We start from the raw sequence: 17,574 nt of genomic DNA, 5'->3' as shown, positions 1-17,574 counted from the left end.
CAACGCTCTAACCACTAGGCTACCTGCCACTTTATTATTACTACCACATATCTACAACACAAAATCCACGTGTATGTGTGTATAGTGCGTATGTTATTGTGTGTTTGTATGCATGTGTCTGTGCCTATGTTTGTGTTGCTTCACAGTCCCCGCTGTTCCATAAGATGTGTTTGTATCAGTTTTTTAAATCTAAATGTACTGCTTGCATCAGTTACTTGATGTGGAATAGAGTTCCATGTAGTCATAGTTCCATGTAGTCATGGCTCTATGTAGTACTGTGCGCCTCCCATAGTCTGTTCTGGACTTGGGGACTGTGAGGAGACCTCTGGTGGCATGTATTGTGGAGTATGGATGGGTGTCTGAGCTGTGCGCCAGGAGTTCAAACAGACAGCTCGGTGCATTCAACATGTCAATACCTCTCATAAATACAAGTAGTGATCAAGTCAATCTCTCCTCCACTTTGAGTCAGGAGAGATTGATATGAATATGCAATTTTCACCTAACCACATGACTAAACAATAGTCCAGGCGCGACAAAACTAGGACCTGTAGGACCTGCCTTGTTGATAGTGTTGTTAAGAAGGTAGAGCAGCGCTTTATTATGGACAGACTTCTCCACATCTTAGCTACTGTTGTATCAATACGTTTTCACCATGACAATTCACAATTCAGGGTTGGTTACTGGCTCCGGAAAGTCTGAGGGCCCAGAATATTTTATACAATGTTGCAAGTTTGCTAGCATGAGCTTTGGTCCGGCAGGACCAAGTAAATAGTTGATTCAATGTTTCAATTTCCTTCCAGACAGACCATGCGTAGCCAATGTGATTAATATTATATTATTTTTATCAGGATATTTTCTACCTGCTGGCTGCATTGTTTTTATTTGTTGTTTTATGTGGTCTATTTTTAGATATGGGCAATGGCAATAGAAGTTATTTTTAGATTTGTATCATTTTCATTTATATTGAATTTTGTTTAACCACATGACATTGATTTTGCGATATGAAGACTGTTCCACAAAAATGTGCACATGAAAATCATAACTGGCCCGCATATCAGTAGAAATTAGGGATGCACCGATATGACATTTTTGGCTGATACTGATATCCGTTATTTTCCTGGCCAAAAAAACGATAGCGATATTTAACATCGTCCTTTAAAATATTATTGTACAGTTAAATAGTTAACACACACACGGACGCAGCGGTGTAAGGCACTGCATCTCAGTGCAAGAGGTGTCACTACAGTCCCTGGTTCGAATCCAGGCTGTATCACATCCGGCCGTGATTGCGAGTCCCATAAGGCGGCGCACAGTTGGCCCAGCGTCCTGGTTTGGCCGGGCTAGGCCGTCATTGTAAATAGGAATTTGTTCTTAACTGACTTGCCTAGTTAAGTAAAGGTACCACACGCCACACACATCACACCACACTGACCAAAAAGTTATATTGTTGGGATATACGAATGTCCCCATTACCAGTAAAACATAATCAAAACATTCATATCTTTCACTTGTTCATTTGTTCAGTCGGTTCATCTTGTCCAGCTGTGAATGTAACATTTCAGGTAAACCCTGTTTCTTGTCTGCATCGAAGTAGCGGTCCTTGTACCTAGCGTTGAGCATGGTGGCGACACAGTAAAGAGGCTCAGAGAGAATTCCACCTAATCGCTTGTTCACAGCCTCACGTACTTTTGTAAGTTTTAACCCCACGGTGTCTGCCGTTTTGTTGATCAGGCGTTTCAATACCATGACAGAGGGTATCACGTCTGCTGCAGACACAGTTGATGAGCTTATTTATCCAGTCAGTTGTTTGAATGGAGCTAGGAGTGTGTTCATGTTTCCAAGTTTCAAACACGTTCTCAAATGCCATTGAAATGGCAGCAGCGGTATGAGAACCAGCACATTCTTGAGCATGAAATATGACTTTACTCAGTACGAAATCCTCGTTGACCCACTGTGCTGTCAGACTCAGCATGCTCATGGGCTGACATCGCCAAATGTCCGTTTTGAAGCTAATAGCAGTGACGCCCATAGCAAGTAGCTCATAGATGTACTGTACGTTTCAACAGTACTGTGTAACTCCGGTAGGGCAACATCTGAAAAATAGTGTGTACCGGGGCTCGACCAGTCGACGAAAGCCAACATCATCCACGACAGAGGATGGTTGATTTCAAGGGCAATGAATTCCATTATCTTTGTGTTAATGAATTTCACCTTTGAGTTGTCTTGCTGAAATGTTCTTGCTCTTTCAAATGACTTGAACTTGTTTAGTTGTTGGAAGTGTGTGCTTAGTATTTTTCTGCTGTTGTTCTGTGTAGCGCTGTATTTTCCATGGCGTCATTACGTCATTACGTTATATAGGTAGACTACAATACATGTGGAGAGAGACTACAATACATGGAGAGAGACTACAATACATGTGGAGAGAGAGACTACAATATATGTAAAGAGACTGCAATACATGTGGAGAGAGAGACTACAATACATGGAGAGAGACTACAATACATGGGGATGAGACTACAATACATGGAGAGAGACTACAATACATGGGGATGAGACTACAATACATGGAGAGAGACTACAATACATGTGGAGAGAGACTACAATATATGTAAAGAGACTGCAATACATGTGGAGAGAGAGACTACAATACATGGAGAGAGACTACAATACATGGAGAGAGACTACAATACATGGAGAGAGACTACAATACATGGGGATGAGACTACAATACATGGAGAGAGACTACAATACATGGGGATGAGACTACAATACATGGATAGACTACAATACATGTGGAGAGAGAGACTACAATACATGAAGAGAGACTACAATACATGTGGAGAGAGAGACTACAATACATGGGGATGAGACTACAATACATGGAGAGACTACAATACATGGGGATGAGACTACAATACATGGAGAGACTACAATACATGAAGAGAGACTACAATACATGTGGAGAGAGAGACTACAATACATGGGGATGAGACTACAATACATGAAGAGAGACTACAATACATGTGGAGAGAGAGACTACAATACATGGGGATGAGACTACAATACATGGAGAGACTACAATACATGGGGATGAGACTACAATACATGAAGAGAGACTACAATACATGTGGAGAGAGAGACTACAATACATGGGGATGAGACTACAATACATGAAGAGAGACTACAATACATGGGGATGAGACTACAATACATGGGGATGAGACTACAATACATGGGGATGAGACTACAATACATGGAGAGAGAGAGACTACAATACATGGGGATGAGACTACAATACATGGAGAGAGACTACAATACATGGGGATGAGACTACAATACATGGGGATGAGACTACAATACATGGAGAGAGACTACAATACATGGAGTGAGACTACAATACATGGAGAGAGACTACAATACATGGAGAGAGACTACAATACATGGAGAGAGACTACACCCGACTTGAAAAAAATCTAAATATACACATTGCGAGATATTTGGCGAAATAGGCAGACATATTATTTTTGTTGTTTACATTCTGTTGTTTACATTTTAACTATAAAACAACATGAGCAGGTCTCATTTCCAAAAATAGCAAAGCAGGCATTGTGACATTGAACAATAAGCTGGGAATAGAACGTTCCGAAGGCGAGTTGGTGCCACGGTGCTCAATAGAACTAATAGTAGGTGGCAGGGTGAAAATGCACTAAAATAAGGCCTGTTTTTTGCGATTACTTCAAAACAATGGCCTTACCAGCTCTGCTAGGGTGAGTAAAATAGTCAAGAGTAGTCTCATTTGTGTCTGGAAGTAGCTAGCCAACGTTAGCTTGGGTGTAAAGGCCAGAACGCTCAAATCAACCCTACTGCTCTGCCCGAACGTCCAGTGTGCGCTCCAAGGGTGAAACGTTCTGAATTTACAAACTGACAATTTTTCTCTGAATGGAAACACCATAATATTAATCCAATGAATTAATCCAAATTTCTTAAAATCAATCCAATATACTATGTTATTACAAAAAAGGTTTTAAATTCTCTGGTAATGCCTATGCAGAATACTATCAAATGCTTCTCAAAGATGCCCTCTGGTGGTCAAACTAGCAAAAACTTGCAGTAACAGAAGAAATGGCTGAAAATGAAAAGACGAGCCACAGAATGCTGCGGCAGCGCGCAGGGTGTGCCGCAGTATGATGCAACTTTTAGAGGAGGAACCCCTGTATATCTGTGGCTGTGCCCTCCGGTAAGCCACTTAACCCTAATTGCTCCAGGGGTGCTGTATAATGGTGACCCTGGCTGTGAGCCCACTCCCTGCAGGTGTCTCAGAGGGAGTTGGGATATGCAAAAAAAACAATTCCATTACTCACTTGTATGTAACAGGACAAATATAAGCACCCCCACCCGTCCATTGAGTCTGAATCACAATATGGTCACTACAATGTACAATACCAAAAACACTTAATCCAGTCAAATAAATAGAACACCACCTCCCCATCTGCATCCCCATGTTTGGTGTTCATTTTTCTCTTTCTTTCTTACCAATCTATCTTTCCATCTTTTTGTCATCCTAACCCCCCTCGTGTGTTAATTTTTCTCTTTCTTGACCCATTTTCAGCAGAACGAAGACAATGGTAGGTCCCCTGAGGGCAGCAGAGGGCAAGTTTGAATATCAAAAGACCCCAATGTCCCCCACCTCACCCCCCTCAAACCCCACCCCTTTTCACCCTGCCACCACTGTCCATCTGCCAGGAGAAGAGATGTGAGCGGGAGAAGGGGGATGGAGAGAGAGAAAGGTATGGGGAATGTAGATGGTGACAGACTGCAGAGGTGCAGAGTGTAAGAGAAAGAGAGAGAGAGTTTGTGAGAGAGAGTGAGAGATGGATGGATAGATGGATGGAGAGAGGGACAGAGAAAGAGGTGGAAAGGAGAAGGAGGGAGACAGCGGGTGTGTGGAGAGTTGGTGACAGGGGAGAGGAATGGAAGGAGCCACTAGTACAGGATGTGTATGGTGACAGACTACAGTTTTTTAACATCTTTTTAAAATGTCACCTTTATTTACTCTTTACCTCATTTCCTTTCTCTTCTACCCTCTCCTTTTTTCATCTCTCTTCTCATTGCAGTCTCTCTTTCTCTCTCCCGCTCTCCCTCTCTCTTTCCTCATAGTCTGCCTGATGATGTCATGGTCATTGTGGTCTCATTGTGTTACAGCAGTGTTATTGTGTTTCACTGCTTAATTCACTTAGTGGGTTTTTCAGTCTATAGTAATGGGTAAGGGGATTGTTTTGTGGTTTTCTAAATTAAGTTATTAACATTTATCACATTTAAAATGGCGGTTGACAATTAATTAGACATATAGCACATTCATTAACCCTGAGAGTCAGCAAATAATAACAAGCCTTTCTTTCATGGTTCAACAAAGAGTCCAGAGAGGGTCATCTCCTCCATCAATCTGTCCTGTGTGTGTCTGTGTATGTGTTTGTGTCAGGCCTGTGTGGTGTGTGTGTGTGTGTCAGGCCTGTGTGTGTGTGTGTGTGTCAGGCCTGTGTGTGTCAGGCCTGTGTTATGTGTGTGTGTGTGTGTGTGTCAGGCCTGTGTGGTGTGTGTGTGTGTGTGTGTGTGTGTGTATGTGTGTCAGGGCTGTGTGTGGACCTTCTGAAGCTGCTGACAGAGTGACAGGAAGCTGTTTGTGAGAGGTGGGTGGAGTAGCCTTGTAATTACCAGACTACTGATTACTGCTGCAGCGAACATTCATGTAGGCTCGCAAGATCAAGCAGCTTGTGAGGCTAGGGGTGGATAGGAGTGTGGCGCATCACTGTAGTCATGACAACTCTTACCCAATTACCGGCTAGGCTTGCTCCTCTCTCTCTCTCTGTCTGGACTAGATCATTTTTTTGTCTCTGTCTGTTTTTCTGAAGTTCACGTAACAGGAGTTGGGAGGGTTGTTGTGTAGTGTGATAACACCTCAACTCACAACCAGCTGAGCACAAAGGTCGTTTGGTGAGCGGTCACATCTCAGTCACAGAGTCAAGTATCCTGGTCTTACAGAGTGAGCGGTCACATCTCAGTCACAGAGTCAAGTATCCTGGTCTTACAGAGTGAGCGGTCACATCTCAGTCACAGAGTCAAGTATCCTGGTCTTATAGAGTGAGCGGTCACATCTCAGTCACAGAGTCAAGTATCCTGGTCTTACAGAGTGAGTGGTCACATCTCAGTCACAGAGTCAAGTATCCTGGTCTTACAGAGTGAGCGGTCACATCTCAGTCACAGAGTCAAGTATCATGGTCTTACAGAGTGAGCGGTCACGTCTCGGTCACAAACAGAGTCCGACAATCCAGTCAGTCAGATCAGAACGTCCTGGTTCTGAAGGGGTCGTGGCCCAGAGACGTGACTCTATCATTTATCTAAGAAGCCTGGACCGACTGCTCTTTCTCTAGTCAAATCCTGTTTTTACTCCTGATAGTGGATTATTGGACAGTCACCATGTCCACAGGTGTTATGGCCTCATTCATCATGTGGAGGAGTGTGTGTGTCTGTGTGTGCGTGTGTATGATTCATGTGTCCCTTGGCTGTCCTCTTGGTGCTTCATATAAAGCCCTGGAGATTAATGGAGAGAGGGCAGACCTCCAGGCCCTCCAGCAGAGCAGCCCCACCCATCCACTTTGGACATGCTGGCCTGCTGACCTGTTCCCTGCTGCCCTGGAGGTCATGTCCTGGAGTGATAGTGCTGCATGCTAGGTAGTGATGCTGTTTTATCTCTGGCTTTGTGCTAGATATTTGGTTTGGCCTACATGCAGTACAGGTCTGAAGTTCATCTTACTGGAGCAACAGCCATGTCAGGATAATACAACTGAAGAAAGGACCATTGCTTTAACATTATATATAAATAACCACACACACAGCCACCTAAACAGTAGCACGTTTCCTGGATGGACACATGACAAGCCATCAGACACTTTAAGTGTTTCACTGAGTCTGGGCAAAATGCCTCAGTTTCTGCTTATTGAAACCGCTGATGTTGTGTAAATGTTTTGACAGTCATACGCCACACAGATGCTGACTGTAGAAACATCATTTTGATTTTGGTGATGTTGTGGTTGAACATTTTGTCTGCTTTTCAAGCGTCATCATTAGTAACCTGCGTTTACACACATCACGAACACACACACACGCGCACACACATGCGGACACAGACACACACGCACTTGGCGTATCTCCTAACCCTGTTGTTAGTTGCTAATTAAGCTCCTCTGGCCAGTTGATTACTGAGAGACACCCTCCTCTCTGAGAGACATCCTCCTATCTGGGAGATCCTCCTTTCTGAGAGACATCCTCCTCTCTGGGAGACATCCTCCTATCTGGGAGATCCTCCTTTCTGAGAGACATCCTCCTCTCTGGGAGACATCCTCCTCTGTGAGAGACATCCTCCTATCTGGGAGACATCCTCCTCTCTGGGAGACATCCTCCTCTCTGGCCAGTTGAAACAAAGGGCCATCCTGTTTGTCCTCAGTGTTCTGCTACAGGTGTCTACACCAGGTTAATGCTGGTAACTAGTGCTCTAAGTCTTTGTTTTTCTCTTTCTCTCTCTCTGCTCTGTTTAACAATTGTTTTCCTTGATCACAACTCTCTCCTTTTTATGTCTCTTTTTCTCTTTAAAAAAACCCAACAGGTTCTCTATTTTCCTGTAAAATTCTGATGTCGGACTCATCTGTCTCTCTCTGTGTATCATGTCCCTCTATAACCCTCCAGCTCTCTGTGTGTTTTGTGTCCCTCTATCCCCCTCCAGCTCTCTCTGTGTTCCATGTCCCTCTATCCCCCTTCAGCTCTCTCTGTGTTCCATGTCCCTCTATCCCCCTCCAGCTCTCTCTGTGTTCCATGTCCCTCTATCCCCCTCCAGCTCTCTCTGTGTTCCATGTCCCTCTATCCCCCTCCAGCTCTCTCTGTGTTCCATGTCCCTCTATTCCCCTCCAGCTCTCTCTGTGTTCCATGTCCCTCTATCCCCCTCCAGCTCTCTCTGTGTTCCATGTCCCTCTATCCCCCTCCAGCTCTCTCTGTGTTCCATGTCCCTCTATCTCCCTCCAGTTCTCTGTGTTCCATGTCCCTTTATCTCCCTCCAGCTCTCTCTGTGTTCCATGTCCCTCTATCTCCCTCCAGCTCTCACCCTCATTTTTACTCCCTCCCTCTGTTCTTTCATTTCCTCCCTATCTCTGTAGCTCTAAATATTTAAACAGCTCAATTAGTGTGGTACCTGATGCCGATGAGAAGGGCCATTTTATACTGAACAAATTATACATGCAACATGTAAAGTGTGATGTCATGTCATGAGCTAAAGTAAAAGATTCCAGAAATGTTTTCAAAAACGTTGGGAACAAATTTGTTTACATCCCTGTTAGTGAGCATGGCTCCTTTGCAGAGATAATCCACCCAACTGACAAGTGTGGCATATCAAGAAGCTGATTTAACAGCATGATCATTACACAGGTGCGGCTTGTGCTGGGGACAATAAAAGGCCACTCTAAAGTGTGCAGTTTTGTCTTACAACACAATGCCACAGATTACTCAAATTTTGAGGGAGTGTGGAATTGGCATGTGGACTGCAGGATTGTCCACCAGAGCAGTTGCCAGAAAGCTGAATGTTAATTTCTCTACCATAAGTCGCTTCCAACATCGTTTTAGAGAGTTTGGCAGTATGTCCAACTGGCCTCACAACCGCAGACCACGTGTAACCACACCAGCCCAGGACCTCCACATCTGGCTTCTTCACCAGCAAGATTTTCTGAGACCAGACAGCTGGTGAAACTGTAGGTTTGCACAACCAAAGAATTTCTGCACAAACTGTCAGAAACCATCTCAGGGAAGCTCATCTGCGTGCTCGTGGTCCTACCCAGAGACTTGACCTGACTGCAGTTGGGCGTCGTAACTGACTTCAGTGGGCAAATGCTCACCTTTGATGGCCACTGGCACGCTGGAGAAGTGTGCTCTTCATGGAAGAATCCCGTTTTCAACTGTACCGGGAAGATGGCAGACAGTGTCGTGTGGGCTAGCGCTTTGATGATTTCAACATTGTAAACAGAGTGCCCCGTGGTGACTGTGGGGTTATGGTATGGGCAGGCAAAAGCTACGGAATAAATGAACACAATTGCTTTTTATCGATGTCAACTTGAATGCACAGAGATACTGTAACGAGATCCTGAGGCCCATTTTTGTGAAATTCATCCACCGCCATCACCTCATGTTTCAGCATGGTAATATACGGCCCCATGTCACAAGGATCTGTAGACAATTCCAGGAATCTGAAAATGTCCCAGTTCTTCCATGACCTGTATACTTACCAGAAATGTCACCCATTTGAACATGTTTGGGATGCTCTGGATCGACGTGTACGGCAGCATGTTCCAGTTCCCACCAATATCCAGCAACTTCACATAGACATTGAATATGAGTAGGACAACATTCCACAGGCCACAATCAACAGCCTGATCAACTCTATGTGAAGGAGATGTGTTGCACTGCATGATGCAAATTATGGTCTCCCCAGATACTGGCTGGTTACAGTATTACAACAATACTGAATGAACACTTATTTTAACTTAATATAATACATCAATAAAATCAATTTAGCCTCAAATAAATAATGAAACATGTTCAATTTGGTTTAAATAATGCAAAAACAAAGTGTTGGAGAAGAAAGTAAAAGTGCAATATGTGCCATGTAAGAAAGCTAACGTTTAAGTTCCTTGCTCAGAACATGAGAACATATGAAAGCTGGTGGTTCCTTTTAACATGAGTCTTCAATATTCCCAGGTTAAGAAGTTTTAGGTTGTAGTTATTATAGGAATTATAGGACAATTTCTCTCTATACCATTTGTATTTCATATACCTTTGACTAATGGATGTTCTTATAGGCACTTTAGTATTGTCAGTGTAACAGTATAGCTTCCGTCCCTCTCCTCGCTCCTACCTGGGCTCGAACCAGTAACACATCGACAACAGCCACCCTCGAAGCAGCGTTACCCATGCAGAGCAAGGGGAATAACTACTCCAAGTCTCAGATCGAGTGACGTTTGAAACGCTATTAGTGCGCACCCCGCTAACTAGCTAGCCATTTCACCTCGGTTACACCATCCTAATCTCGGGAGTTGATAGACTTGAAGTCATAAACAGCTCAATGCTTGAAGCACAGCGACGAGCTGCTGGAAAAACGCACAAAAGTGCTGTTTGAATGAATGCTTACGAGCCTGCTAGTGCCTACCATCGCTCAGTCAGACTGCTCTATCAAATCATAGACTTAATTATAACATAATAACACACAGAAATACGAGCCTTAGGTCATTAATATGGTCGAATCCGGAAACTATCATCTCGAAAACAAGACGTTTATTCTTTCCGTGAGATACGGAACCGTTCCGTATTTTATCTAACGGGTGGCAACCCTAAGTCTAAATATTCCTGTTATATTTCACAACCTTCAATGTTATGTCATAATTACGTAAAATTCTGGCAAATTAGGCGGCCCAAACTGTTGCATATACCCTGACTCTGCGTGCAATGAACGCAAGTGAAGTGACACAATTTCACCTGGTTAATATTGCCTGCTGACCTGGATTTCTTTTAGCTAAATATGCAGGTTTAAAAATATATATTTCTGTGTATTGATTTTAAGAAAGGCATTGATGTTTATGGTTATGTTCACATTGGAGCAACGATACGCACCGCATCGATTATATGCAACGCAGGACACGCTAGATAAACTAGTAATATCATCAACCATGTGTAGTTAACTAGTGATTATGATTGATTGATTGTTTTTTTACAAGTTAAGTTTAATGCTAGCTAGCAACTTACCTTGGCTTACTGCATTCGTGTAACAGGCAGGCTCCTCGTGGAGTGCAATGTAATCAGGTGGTTAGAGCGTTGGACTAGTTAACTGTAAGGTTGCAAGATTGAATCCCCGAGCTGATAAGGTAAAAATCTGTCGTTCTGCCCCTAAACAAGGCAGTTAACCCACCGTTCCTAGGCCATCACTGAAAATAAGAATGTGTTCTTAACTGACTTGCCAAGTTAAATAAAGATTAAATAAAGGTGTAAAAAAAATACAAAATCGGCCAAATTGGTGTCCAAAAATACAGATTTCCGATTGTTATGAAAACTTGAAAAGGGCCCTAATTAATCGGCCATTCCGATTAATCGGTCGACCTCTAATACATAATAAGCTTGGACAATCTATTGGTCAGTCTCTTTTCCGCTCAAGTTTTTTCTTATCTATTCTCTATATGCAAACCTTCACACAGAGCCTCCATTGACCACCCCAATAACTTCTGGACTGGTTAACATAGATCCTCCATTGATCACCCCAATAACCTCTGGACTGGTTGACATAGATCCTCCATTGACCACCCCAATAACCTCTGGACTGGTTGACATAGATCCTCCATTGACCACCCCAATAACCTCTGGACTGGTTAACATAGATCCTTCATTGACCACCCCAATAACCTCTGGACTGGTTAACATAGATCCTCCATTGACCACCCCAATAACCTCTGGACTGGTTAACATAGATCCTCCATTGACCACCCCAATAACCTCTGGACTGGTTGACATAGATCCTCCATTGACCACCCCAATAACCTCTGGACTGGTTAACATAGATCCTCCATTGACCACCCCAATAACCTCTGGACTGGTTAACATAGATCCTCCATTGACCACCCCAATAACCTCTGGACTGGTTGACATAGATCCTCCATTGACCACCCCAATAACCTCTGGACTGGTTAACATAGATCCTCCATTGATCACCCCAATAACCTCTGGACTGGTTAACATAGATCCTCCATTGACCACCCCAATAACCTCTGGACTGGTTAACATAGATCCTCCATTGACCACTCCAATAACCTCTGGACTGGTTAACATAGATCCTCCATTGATAACCCCAATAACCTCTGGACTGGTTAACATAGATCCTCCATTGATCACCCCAATAACCTCTGGACTGGTTAACATAGATCCTCCATTGACCACCCCAATAACCTCTGGACTGGTTAACATAGATCCTCCATTGACCACCCCAATAACCTCTGGACTGGTTAACATAGATCCTCCATTGACCACCCCAATAACCTCTGGACTGGTTAACATAGATCCTCCATTGACCACCCCAATAACCTCTGGACTGGTTAACATAGATCCTCCATTGACCACCCCAATAACCTCTGGACTGGTTAACATAGATCCTCCATTGACCACCCCAATAACCTCTGGACTGGTTGACATAGATCCTCCATTGACCACCCCAATAACCTCTGGACTGGTTAACATAGATCCTCCATTGACCACCCCAATAACCTCTGGACTGGTTAACATAGATCCTCCATTGACCACCCCAATAACCTCTGGACTGGTTGACATAGATCCTCCATTGACCACCCCAATAACCTCTGGACTGGTTAACATAGATCCTCCATTGATCACCCCAATAACCTCTGGACTGGTTAACATAGATCCTCCATTGACCACCCCAATAACCTCTGGACTGGTTAACATAGATCCTCCATTGACCACTCCAATAACCTCTGGACTGGTTAACATAGATCCTCCATTGATAACCCCAATAACCTCTGGACTGGTTAACATATATCCTCCATTGATCACCCCAATAACCTCTGGACTGGTTAACATAGATCCTCCATTGACCACCCCAATAACCTCTGGACTGGTTAACATAGATCCTCCATTGACCACCCCAATAACCTCTGGACTGGTTAACATAGATCCTCCATTGATCACCCCAATAACCTCTGGACTGGTTAACATAGATCCTCCATTGACCACCCCAATAACCTCTGGACTGGTTAACATAGATCCTCCATTGACCACCCCAATAACCTCTGGACTGGTTAACATAGATCCTCCATTGACCACCCCAATAACCTCTGGACTGGTTAACATAGATCCTCCATTGATAACCCCAATAACCTCTGGACTGGTTAACATAGGAGCCCACACTACAGATGTCAGCAGAGGAAGAAATGTGAGGCATTGTCCCTCCATCCTTGTGGCCTTTGGATAGACCCACTGTTGTTGACGCAGAGAGAGAGTGAGACATATTAGAGACACATATTTCCCTCAGATTACACAGATCCACAAAGAATTTTTAAACAAACCCAATTTAGCTAAACTCCCGTATCTTCTGGGTGAAATACCAGTGTGCCATCACAGCAGCAATATTTGTGACCTGTTGCCACAAGAAAAGGGCAACCAGTGAAGAACAAACACCATTGTAAATACAACCCATATTTATGCTTATTTACTTGTACTTTCACTATTTGCACATTGTTACAACAACTGGACATCATTTGACATTTGAATGACTTTATTCTTTTGGAACTTCTTTTGGTGTAATGTTTACTGTACATTTTTATTGTTTATTTCACTTTAGTTTATTATCTATTTCACTTGTTTTGACAATGTTAACATGTGTTTCCCATGCCAATGAAGCCCTTGAATTGAATTGAGAGAGCATAGGGAAATGGGACTTGCAGAGTGCACCTTTAATATCCTTTCTGTTCTCTTAGCCAGATAAATAATGTTGTTTTTATACAGTATTTCTCTTTATTTGGCTCCTGAACTAAATCTAAAGCTGAGTCATCTGAGAGGGTCAGCATGGGAAAGCATGAAGTCTTATGTCTCAGATTATAATTATTACACCATCTGATCTGTTCATCTGAACATCTATTTATTTATGCATTCAAAGGTCAATGTGTGTGTGTGCTGTATAAAGCAGTATAAACATCCCAGGGTGATTGGCCTCAAACAGAGTTTAATAACCAAAGATATGCTAGAGTTCATGGGATGGGGTAACGTGTGTGCGTGCGTGTGCATATGTGTACGTGTGTGTGTGTGTGAGACGCTTGGCCCCTGCCATAAAATGAGCCCAGTTAGATATGTCCTCTATCGTGTGTAGTCTCTTTCTCTCTCTCCCCTCTCCCCTCTTTCTCTCTCTCTCTCTCTCTCTCTTTCAGCAGTCTCCCATAGCTCTGGGATGTGGTTGTTTGTCTGAAAGTGTACACTACAGATTTTTAAATGCCAACACAAAACCTTCTCTGGAGATACTGTAGTTTCGAAGGGCCACTGAACAGGCATTTTACTTGTCTGCAAGGAATGCGGGACTAACTTCCATCACTAGGTAACCAGAACCGTCAATCAACCATTCTCTCTTAAAAAGGTACTTTGAAGTTAGTTAAATACTGTGACTTACCATGACATTTTCCGCTAGGAATCGACTCCTAAGATTCGGTATTTTTGGAACAGAGGAGACTTATTAGTTGCCGTACTTCCGAGAACACAAACACTTGCATCTTTCATAGCGGGTTAGTGAGGGACGGAGAGAGAGGGGACGGTCACAGTATAGGCAGGTCGGCCACCACGCAAACGGAGTCAGAACCTTGCACTAGGACTATCTATCGGCAATCAAAATCTGTATCTCGCTATAGAAAGCTGTATTTCACAATTTCTTGTCTTGCTATGTCTTCTAGTAAATCATGGCCTGTCAATAATGAATAGGCTAGGATATTCTACACGCAACAGGCCGAAGACTGAACACGCAGTCGCATCATTAGAGAAGAGCAGGCGAGCCAGCCGCACTGTGATTTGAATTTTGTTTGGGGAAAAAACAAAACATTGTTTTTCTGTTAGGGATTTTTCTTAGTGTGTGTGAGGGGGTTGCGGTAGGCTGTTGTTAGGTTAGCATACGGTTGAATCATATGTGAGGAGGGTCATTAGCATGTTACTAGTGGGAAGGGGAGGGGGTTATTGATTGGTTGGGTAAGGGTGATTGCATAAGGATAAGCGGAGATGAGAGCGGGAGTAGACAGACGGGAGGTGAAATGCCGGACGAGGTGAGGAGGTCAATAATCCAAGACGCTACGGGGGGATATCTACCCACCCCCATCACCGCCCATCTCATTCACCCTCCAATCTCCTTTAACAAGAAAGTACTGCTTTCTCTACACCCCACCCCTGTCCCGCTTCCTGTCCCCCTCTCCTCTTGCTGCTCTCTGTGACCTCCAGCCTACTCAAGACGCTGTTGGGGATATTTAACATGCCCCGGAGGCCTCTCCATGCTCTCTTAGATACACCTCCCACACACACCCTCGCTCCCTCTACGAACACACACATCCACCCTAACTGCCGCCTCCTCGCACATGCACACAGGCCCCTGATCACGCACGGATGCAAATAAAAATAAAATAAAATTTTATTGGTCGCATACACATATTTAGCAGGTGTTATTGCTGGTGTTGCGAAATGCTAGTGTTTCTATATCCAACAATGCAGTAATATCTAACAATACACAACAATACAAACAAATATAAAAAGTAAAATAATCTAATTAAGAAATATATAACTATTAGGACGAGCAAGTCCAGAGTATAAATATATACAGTATATATGTGATGGAATGTTTAGACATTATGAACTGTATATGGATATAATAGTTGAATAGGATAGGCCTTGACTAGAATACAGCATATACCTTGCAAAAGTATTCATCCCCCTTGGCGTTTTCCCTATTTTGTTTCATCACAACCTGTAATTTAAAAGGATTTTTATTTAGATATCATGTAATGGACACAAATACACAAAATAGTGCAAATCGGTGAAATGAAAAAAATAATTTGTTTCAAAAAATGTGTGGTGCGTGCATATGTATTCACCCCCTTTGCTATGAAGCCCCTAAATAAGCTCTGGTGCAACCAATTACCTTCAGAAGTCACATAATTAGTTTAATAAAGTCTAACTGTGTGCAATCTAAGTGTCACATGATCTGTCACATGATCTCAGTATATATACACCTGTTCTGAAAGGCCCCAGAGTCTGCAACACTACTAAGCAAGTGGCACCACCAAGCAAGCAGCACCATGAAGACCAAGGAGCTCGCTAAACAGGTCAGGGACAAAGTTGGGGAGAAGTACAGATCTGTACTGGGATAGGGAGAGATTGAACATGTCTGTAAACACTCCAGCCAGCTGGTCTGCTCATGCTCTGAGGACGTGGCTAGGGATGCCGTCTGGGCCGGCAGCCTTGCGAGTGTTAACACGCTTAAATGTTTTACCGGGAGCAAGACTTCTGTGTTTTCCCTTTATTGTCCGGAGTCCCTGCCATATACGTCTTGTGCCTGAGCCATTGAATTGCGACTCCACTTTGTCTCTGTACTGACATTTTGATTGCCTTATGAAGGGCATATCTGGACTGTTTGTACTCAACCATATTCCCAGCAACCTTGCTGTTGTTGAATGCGGTGGTTTGCACTTTCAGTTTTGCTCAAGTGATGCTATCTAGCCACAGTTTTTGGTTTGGGTAGGTTTTAATAGTCACAGTGATGAACTCCGTCACCATGTCTGTGTATACGTTAATGTTATTCTCAGAGGCAACCCGGGACATATCACAGTCCCCGTGATCAAAACAATATTCAAGCATGGATTCCGATTGGTCAGACCAGCGGTTAACAGTCCTTACCACGGGTACTTCCCGTTTGAGTTTCAGCCTATGGGAAGGGAGGAGCAGCATGGAGGCATGGTCTGATAAACATACACCCACCCACACGATCTCTCTGGCCTGCCTCTGACCCCTCCAGTCGTGGAAGGGTTGGCCATGACAGTGCTGTAATCCCTCCCAGCTGAGGTTCATCCTCGATGGGCTACATCTCCAGCTACGCCTGGGAGGATGGAACTGTGTGTGACTGTGTGTATTAATGTGTGTGGTTGTTCGTGGTCTGTGTTCACGCATGATTGACTCTGTCTTTATATAGGAGTATGAGTATGCTCTGCATGTTTTCACGATGACGTGTGTTTAGGCTTTTATGTGGTCATGTATGTATGCATGTATGTATGTATGTGTGTGTGGTTGAGCGTGCTTGTGTGTAGATGCATTTGTGTGTCTTTGGCTGGGTTTGGCTGTGTGTGTGTGTGTGTGTGTGTGTGTTTGTAAGCTGTAGGTGTGTATTTGTCTGTGAGCGAGCCTGCGTGGGTGCGTGTGTGTGTCCGTTCAAGCAGTGGAGCGTGTTTGCCCTGGGGCTAATTAATAATTCATGAGGTGGGCATGGAGAAGGCAAGGGGGCGGTGGCAGATGGAGGAGCTGTGTGTGTGTGTGTGTGTGTGTGTGTGTGGAACGAGTCAGAGCTAGGAGGACAGAGAGAGAGAGAGAGAGTGAAGCAGTATTTCACCTGGTCAGGAAACCGTTTCCAAAAGAGGTAACTTGTCTCTCTTTAGAGGTGTGTGTGTGTGTGTGTGTGTTGAGCTGTCTGTGCAGAGGCTTTTGTTAGAGAGCTCTGCTCATATTTTTCTCATGGCTACACATGTTCACTCTACCGTGCGTTGTAAGATTTTAAAATATGATTTTTAGTTGTAAAAACTGTTTCTGATTGTCCTCTTGTTGATTTTTTTCATACAATAATGTTGTCATTCATGAACATGAAAAATCCTTCCAATCGTCTTTTGTGGAATATTGAAATGGTTTTCATCAAACTGTCCATTTGTCATTGTCCAACACAAAAGCTGTTTTATTTCTTCTTTTCAA

General features: G+C 43.6%; 1 protein-coding gene across 15 annotated transcripts in view; it reads left to right on the top strand.

The window, feature by feature from the left end:
• The window catches only part of LOC110528361 (neurofascin), a 128,693-nt gene that overhangs the window by 15,149 nt on the left and 95,970 nt on the right, over positions 1-17,574 (top strand). For 14 of the 15 annotated variants that reach the window (XR_005052652.1, XR_005052649.1, XR_005052651.1 and 11 more), the window contains exon 1: positions 17,134-17,248. The exons of the other annotated variant lie outside the window; for it this stretch is intronic. The gene's annotated coding sequence lies outside the window, so the exon portion shown is untranslated. Of the gene's footprint in view, positions 1-17,133; positions 17,249-17,574 lie in introns of those variants that run through there. 15 annotated transcript variants of the gene reach the window in all.

This window comes from Oncorhynchus mykiss, chromosome 7 (genome assembly GCF_013265735.2).
Source record: "Oncorhynchus mykiss isolate Arlee chromosome 7, USDA_OmykA_1.1, whole genome shotgun sequence".
NCBI classification, from domain to species: domain Eukaryota; kingdom Metazoa; phylum Chordata; class Actinopteri; order Salmoniformes; family Salmonidae; genus Oncorhynchus; species Oncorhynchus mykiss.
The sequence above is the reverse complement of the archived record's forward strand: the minus strand, read 5'-3'. Positions and strand labels throughout refer to the sequence as shown.